Below are 7,085 nucleotides of genomic sequence, written 5' to 3' on the forward strand. Positions count from 1 at the left end.
CATCAACTACAGATTGCACTCTATAAATGCTAGCCTTATTATATTTAGCACAGAGACCCATAAACCAACCAGTTCTCCTATACTGGATTATTACTTATTTACTGTCCTTTATGCCTGGTGGTATGTAAGGCAGCAACAAAGGATCGCCACTCCTATTGACTGGAATATACCTGTCAGGGTTTTTTGTATCCTGGCAGTTAGTTTGGTAATACACACCTTTATTTAGCAATAAAAAACCCTGTGACTACTCTATAAACTAAAGGTTTAAAAGGTTTTAAGACTAGATTTTGACATAGGTCAACAAGATTATGTTATCATGCAGATACTGAGATGTTGTGGTGTAAATTACCCCTCAGAAAATCTGCAATTAATCAAAGCACTTTGGGGGGCCCTGGTGGTCTGAGACCATAGGTTAATTGATAACACAACCTTTCTTTTATATTTTTATATAATGTATATTTATTATATTATATCCATGTATTGAGAGTTTTCAACTTGTTTTTATGGGCTCCTTTAAGAAAGCTTGTGTGCACAACTATCAAATAAAACATCTCATGTAATAATAACGTACAAGAAAAATTAAACGAGGCTAAATTAAACTAAAATTGAAGTTGTATAGTGTCATGACTGTCAAATACTACTGTCAGTGTGCACTCTAAGCCAAACCCTCCAGCCCTTTGTTGTTGTTCTCACGCTAACATGCGAGATCCGTAGACCGACTCAACTGCGCGGTCCGCATTCCGCCCCGACTTCCCCTCTGCCAGCGGCCTGGTGGTTTGAGATGAGTAGAAGATGTCGGTGTCGGGGCTGAAGGCCGAACTGAAGTTTTTTGGAGTCAATCTTTGACCCAAACACGAACGATTCAGAATAATAGACTGGAAACCCGATGAACTCAGTTGGCCAATTCAACGTAACAGGAGAGAAGCTGCTGATCATCCACTGCAACATCACGGTGAGTCCAGGCCAGCTAACCCAGCCACTGACTATCGACTGAAACCAAATCGTTCTGCGGAAGGTTCCGTGTTTACAAATCAACCACGAATAAAGCGTTCGCTTTTTACTTTCCACACAGTGTGCAGCAATCAAGATTAAACCAACCCTGTGGATTAAATAAAACAACACAACCTCAGTGTTAAATCCACTTTGAAATCAAGACAACAAAACGTCGATTAGTAACGACGTTGCGGTAGCCTTTGCTAGCCTCTTAACTGAAAGTAACGCTAGCTTGTCTAGTTAGCCAAAATAACTGCGTTACAGTTCGCAGTACTACGGCTTCCAACTTTCTAACTACTGAACCCTAGCTTGTTTAATTTTAACGTTATTTAGCTTAGACAAATGGGAACTTTCACAATATTACAGCTGTTCATTAACCGGCTATTTTTCAGCAAACACAGACAAATCACTGAATGTCCCGTTCGCATCTTTAACCTTAGACTGAGGCGGTTTAATGGAATGTTGTGCCACTGTGTTTTCTGCCTTTTCAGTAAATAGACGGATCCCTCTGGCGAACTTAATGGCTTAGATTAAAGCGACGACGTTTGTGTCTCCTTTATCAAGACATCAAAACACGTAGAAAAAGATATAATGGAGATATTGAGAAGACAGTATTGTACTTAAGTTAGTGTCTTTTAAATCCGTTAATAATGCAAGTTGAGCTGAATATATCTTGTTAACGTAGATAACGTCAGATGGGCCTTGTATTTTTTTAATACACCCCAATACCAGCTTTTTGAATCGGTTTATAAATATTATTAGTCATTCAAATCATCCGTAAACACATACAAAACATATATGTAGATAGTGTCACTAACAACTGGGGCTAACTCTTATCATGGTACTCGTATTTCTATGGTTCAGATGGCACAGACCTCCTCAGCAACACTCAGACCACATCCTTTCCTCTCAAAGCACAAACATCCATATACGCACTTCCACTTACGCTCAATTTTGGGGGGACACAGACAGGCTTGTTAAAATGTCTTGATAGCCATGTCATGTTGAGACTCGAGCTGAGTCAGTGTGCGGCCCCTTTGAGTCAGCCCCAGTGTCAAAAGAAACCACAGAGTGCATTCAGCATCACTGGAAAATGATAAGTGAGTAATTAAAAGACTGGTGTTTTTAATTTGTCCCCCCACGCTAGACTAACAGAAGAAAGTGTAGTTGCTGGCTCTTGACTGGTTAAACACAATTTAGTAAGTTCAGGTACAGGAAGAGCTTCAACTATCTGTGATGAAATACTGATTTGTCCCAGTGGGAATGTGCTTGCAAAGAAGATAAGGTTATATGGGACATTATTCATAAGAGTTTCTTTGAATCTGGCTTTGTGATGATTAGTGCTAGATTCCAAAAAGATGTGGCCTGCAACTAATTCATGTTTTCTTTGTTGGTTAATCTATTGATTATTGTCTGGATTATTTGTTTCGTTCATAAAATGTTAGGAAATAAAAAGTCCCATCAAAGCCAATCTGATGTCTTCAGATTTCTTATTTTGTCAGACCAACAAGCCAGATCCCAAAGATATTCAGTCTGTACAGAAATATAATAGTCTATAAACTGGACTGACTCTGGAGGAGCAGGAACAAGAAAATTTATGGCATTGTTGCTTGAAAGATGGCACAAATGATAAATCGACGTAATCATTTTATCTTAAGTATGCAGTATGAGAGGTAAAATGTTGAAGGGCAGCTGTTTGCCTGAATGCTAATTTCTGCAAATTTCTTACTCATAAAAAGTGTCAGCTTAGTTGCAGTGCTGAAAGTCCAGTATTTCTTAAGGATTTGATAGATCCAACTTTGTGCTAAATAACACAAAATATCTAAAATGTAAACCAACAGGGATGCCTCATGTCAGCCAGGGTCTGGCATTTAGCGGAAAACTCAAATTTAATTGATACACAGCTAAACTGTAGAAGTCAGTGTATTTTAACCCTCACGACTAACACCAATAAGACAGCCATCTTGAGTTGTTGTACTTTCTTTGTTTGCAAGTCACACAAATGGGAATCTTTCCCATGTCTATTATCCATCCCATGTAACATGAACACAGCATAAAGCACTCCTACATTCTTACCCTAACCCATTTGTAACTTTACACCTAAACATCACCATTACTGTACGAATATGTGCAGCATTTTCCCTTCTTGAAATTGGACATAGGATCTTATTATTATTAGAAATTATTTCTAATAAATTACACATTAGCATAAACACAACTGATTTTCACTATTTGAGCCTGCTTGCTAGACTGCAGAACAGTTCAGGTATAGTTTTTACCCCACTATACCATAGTCTCCTGGATGATAAGCAAGCTTATCAGAACTGTCTCTTGAATTCTCAGTCACGTAAAGACAAAGGTCCACAGATGATTTAACAACTGTATTAACGTCTAACTGAAGGTTTAGAGCATCACTCAGCCAGTGCTGGAGATCGTCTTGCAGCTCTGCAGCTGACAGTAGACAAATCACTTTGTTTAGTGGGTGGCTGTGTGGGCTAAGACATTTGGTTTGAAATCATTTATAGCTTTGGAATAAACTTTTGACTCTTTATGTAGATGAGGTTTCCCTGGGCAACATTTTGGTTTCATAAAAAAGTGGTGTTCTCTGTTAAGTGTTTATACACAATCTGTATTCAATAGAGCCATTAACACAGCATGACTGGCTAAATTTCCACATCCTGTTGTTGCCTCTGTTGCAGGAGTCCTATCCCTCAACACCCCCAATATGGTTTGTTGACTCTGATGATCCTAGTCTGGCTGAAGTGTTGGAGCGCTTAGAGGATGTGAGAAAAGGCAGCACATTGGTAAGTTGACTGATGTGAATCCAGCTTCACAGAGGCTTTCACAAAATTCAGTCATCACAAGCACTGAGTGATGCCTTAATCAGGTACACTTGTATGCATGCAGTCTAATACAACAGCCATGATTATCTATAGCTGTGTGCAGAGGTTTGGGCAGTTACCTCGACATATTGCATGTTTGCTGATTTTTTTTTTTTTTTTGAAGTGAAATAAAGTAAACACAACCACTGCAGTAAACATGGGAAAAAAAAGCATTTCCTCAAATGATAATGGGCTGCTATTTTTATTTCATTACCTTAAAAAATAGAGAAGTAATGTGCAAAAGTTTGGGCACCCTATTAAGTAAATACATAGTAACACTCCCTTTGGCAGAGATCACAGCTTGCACTGCAGTTGCACTTTTGCAGCTAAGAGTCTTTTATTCTTGTCTAACGAATTTTCACCCACTCTTCCTGCAGATCACTTCAAGTTCTGAGATATTTTTAAGCTGTCCTGCACACACAACATGTTTAAGATCTACCCACAGATTTTCTGTCATGTTCAAATCAGGGCATTGTGAGGACTTTACCAAATGTCTCAGCTTGTGGTTCTTGAAGTAGTTCATGGTGGATTTTGAGGTCTGTTTTGGATCATGTCCTGTTATAGATGCCAGCCTCTTTTCACTTTCAGTTCCTGGACTGAGTGCAGGACATTTGCATCCAGAACTTGGTGATATTTAGTAGAATCAATTCTTCCCTCTGTGTATGCAGTAGTTCCTGTGCTGTTGGCTGTCACACAACCGCAAAGAATAATATTTCCACCCCCGTGCTTAACAGTTGGCAAGGGGAGGTGCTGACATTTGTCAAATGCCACAGTTGTTTACTTTTTTCTATGTTTTTGTTCATGAATTAAAAAGTATATTTTGTATAGACCTGGAGTTTATTGTTGATGTTCATGGGTGTGTGTATTGGATTACATTATACTGAGAGGATATTTTTGTCCTCCTAGGAGGCAGAATATTAGAAACACCTCTGAATATGAGCACAACACCGTCACTGTTTACGACCCCAATGCAAAAACATGTAATTTAATAAGAGCTCAGTTTATATAATATATATATATATATATATATATATATGTGTGTGTGTGTGTGTGTGTGTGTGTGTAGAGAGAGATTTTATGGCAGAACAGTCAGTTGTATTAGATTGCATATGACTGAACAGGTGTATCTAATAAAGTGGATACTTGAGTGCATGTTTAGTGCTCAAGCAGTGAAAACTTTGAAGAATTGTTTGTTGGCAGGTTGGTTCTCATTACTGACGCTCTGTCTTGCTGATTTCACCCACAGCTTCTTCAGCTGAAGAGCTCATTTGTGATCTCTGTCGGCTTTACAACCTGCCACAACATCCTGATGTAGAAATGCTTGATCAGCCTCTACCTGCTGGTCCAATTACCCAGGAGCGAAAGGTAAGTGCTGAAGACAAGATTAAAATTCAGTGTCTCTTTGTTCCCTTTGAAACCTCTAAAGTTTGTCAATATTGTTTCCCCACTACAGCATGGACCATCAGATGAGGTGACATCTGAAGAGGAGGAGGAGGAAGAAATGGAGAGGTGCCTATATATGTTCCTGACAGTTCAGTGTATTGATTTTTATAGCTTAGTGATCAAATTTGTTTTACATCCTGTTTCTAAACATGATTAATACACTGTGGCAGCAGGACATTGACCTGGACCAAGACCTGGACCATTATGACATGAAAGAAGAAGAGCCAGTGGATGGGAAAAAGTCAGAGGATGATGGGATAGAGAAAGAAAATTTGGCCATATTGGAGAAGATTCGTAAAAACCAGAGACAGGATCACTTGAATGTAAGTGCTCAAACAATTCATGTTCTTCTTTATTGAGTCTGGTGACTATAAAAGAGTGGAGAGGTGGGGAGCTGCTTCTCCCTCTAAATTGTCACTTGAATGTTAACATTTGGCAGCAACCTCCATATTACTCAGCACGAAAAGTCTCCGGGTCAGACTGGGGTTCAGTAGCATTTTATTGATTCTTAATCCACTTACTGAATCCAAGTCCTTTCAAGAGCTCTATCACATCTCAGTAGATTCAACATTTGCAGTAACTGAAATTATCAATAACTAAAATTCAAAAGTGTCAGTTTAGATCTCTAATCATGTTTTGTTTGCTGAAAAAGATGCAACACTGTACTTATCAGTGGCAGGCCTAATAATGTTACAACTTGAAATTGACATGAGCAGCATTATATATGAAATGTTGGTCAAAATCCTGCTTCACGAGTCAAATGTTCTTGTCATTGCTCTTTACTAATAAAAAGGGCAATGAGAAACAAAGACTTAGTAAGCAATTTGTTAATGCTGGTGTGTTGCCAAGTGGGATTTGTAACCAAGCCCTGTTCCTACTATATTTAGGATAAACCTAAATCCACTGGACATAAACTCTTGACTTTTATTCCATCTGACAAACTACATTTTTCAGTCAGGTTGGACATATTCAGACCAACAGTAGCACTGTGTCAAATCGCAGAATCATTGTTCATTTAACACAGAGGGTTCCAGCAAGGGAAACAAAACGCGCTCAGCTTCCCAGCAAAAAGAAAGTTTAGTTGGCTCTCAATTTTAGCAGCACCACAGTCCAACATCAACTGGCAACGCAGTGGTGTTTTCAGTCTGAACGCAGCCTCTTTGGTTGTGGAGAAGATGCCAGCTGGAATCATGAAGTCTTCTGTTCTGAGCACACTGTCAGGCTGTAGTTTTTGAACATGTAAAATTCAAATAGTTCAATTCCTACAAAGGTAGACATCTTAAAACATGTAAAAATCACTGGTATCATCACTGCATGGGCAACAGCATTTTAAATTTCATGATTAGAAGTTTCTCTCTAAAAGGTTAGTAACCCACATTTATTCACTCAAGGAGAGTTGATTGTTCTTTCAAGTGTTTAAAATGTTCAAGTGCAACATTGTTTATGGACAGAAATGAGTATGATTTTTACCTTCACTCTGCATTATACCCCTATCTTCTTATTTGTCCAGGTGTCTTTAATCTGAGCGTGATGTATCTTTGTGATTTGTGTTGCAGGGTGCAGTCTCTGGCTCGGTGCAAGCCTCAGACCGCCTAATGAAGGAACTCAGGGAGATCTACAGATCACAGAGTTACAAGACAGGTGACTATTTGGGCACATTTCTCTATAGTGGTGTCCTTTATTGTTTTAATTTTTCATCAGCAGATTGAAGTAGTTCTGTGTTTGTGTCGTTTACTTCACAGGTATTTATTCAGTCGAACTAGTCAA

The 7,085-nt window shown here is 38.8% G+C and overlaps 1 pseudogene; it reads left to right on the plus strand.

Annotated features, from left to right (window-relative positions):
* Window positions 1-792: 792 nt before the first annotated feature.
* On the plus strand, window positions 793-7,081 carry LOC108892292 (ubiquitin-conjugating enzyme E2 Q2-like; annotated as a pseudogene).
* Window positions 7,082-7,085: the final 4 nt, after the last annotated feature.

This window comes from Lates calcarifer, unplaced genomic scaffold, assembly GCF_001640805.2.
Source record: "Lates calcarifer isolate ASB-BC8 unplaced genomic scaffold, TLL_Latcal_v3 _unitig_215_quiver_2241, whole genome shotgun sequence".
NCBI classification, from domain to species: domain Eukaryota; kingdom Metazoa; phylum Chordata; class Actinopteri; family Centropomidae; genus Lates; species Lates calcarifer.